Genomic DNA, 1,156 nt, shown 5'->3' on the forward strand with positions numbered 1-1,156 from the left:
TGGTTGAGTGCAAAACTGATGTTCTGCCATGTAGAGTATCACTCAATTCACAATAAAAGTTAAAAAAAAAAAAACCACCAAAAACCAAACCCACAAAAAAGCATTTGAGTGGCCAACTAAATTACAGCTATTGGCCTCTCCCAGTCCAGAAGAAAGAATGATGAAAATCAAACACAAATGGAAACAATCCAATGGACTAATGGATCACTTGAACATCAGCCTCTACATCCCTGAGACTAGGAGAACTAGATGGTACCTGGCTACCAACTGCTTTGAAAGGGATCAGATTAGAAGGGTCCAGATAGAGTGGGAAAAGAATGTAGAACAAAGCCCCAAATCATAAAAAAGATGACCAGGTTTACTGGTTGGATAGAAACTTGTAAAACACCCAAGACTATGACTCTTAATCATCCTTTACGTCTGGAAGTGAACTCATCCTTGTGGCTCAATTTTCAGCTAAACAATAGATAGGTATATAGGGGGATAACAACACTAGTGAGGTGCAAACACCATAGAATGGTCAACCACTCAAGATCAAAAGGGCAGCATTTACTCAAGGACAAAATTTAGAAAGGCGGGGAAAGAAAGGAATGGATATAATAAACACAGGGAGGAAGTGGATTAAGTGATGTTACATGGAAGGGATTGCAATTATTGAAATGGAATGAAGTATGATTTGTTGAATGAAAAATGGATGATCTGCTTTGTAATCCTTCACTCAATTGATAATAAAAATTAAAAATAAATAAATAAAAAGATACCCCAGAAAAAAAATGTGCAGTCGTAGAGTGATTTGTTGTAAATTGAGTATGTCACATGTAATATTTATTGTTAGACATTGCACTGGGGAAAAGCACAATTCCCTGATAGATAATATGTATCTAGTGGAAGAAGGATAAGATTATAAAGCAATTAAATGAGTTTAATATTTATAACATTGCCTTGTTGTTGTGATTATTTGCCACAGGGTCAATTCCAACTCATGGTTGTGTGTTGAACAGAACTGCTCCATACAGTTTTGTTTTTTTTTTTAATTTTAAGTTTTTTATTGTGGATTGAGTGAAAGTTTACAGGGCATATCATCAGTTTTACATTCAACAAATAATATACCTTGTTTCATTACATTGATTCCATGTACCATCAGTTAACAGTATTT

Source organism: Chrysochloris asiatica, unplaced genomic scaffold, assembly GCF_000296735.1.
Source record: "Chrysochloris asiatica unplaced genomic scaffold, ChrAsi1.0 scaffold00018, whole genome shotgun sequence".
NCBI lineage: Eukaryota > Metazoa > Chordata > Mammalia > Afrosoricida > Chrysochloridae > Chrysochloris > Chrysochloris asiatica.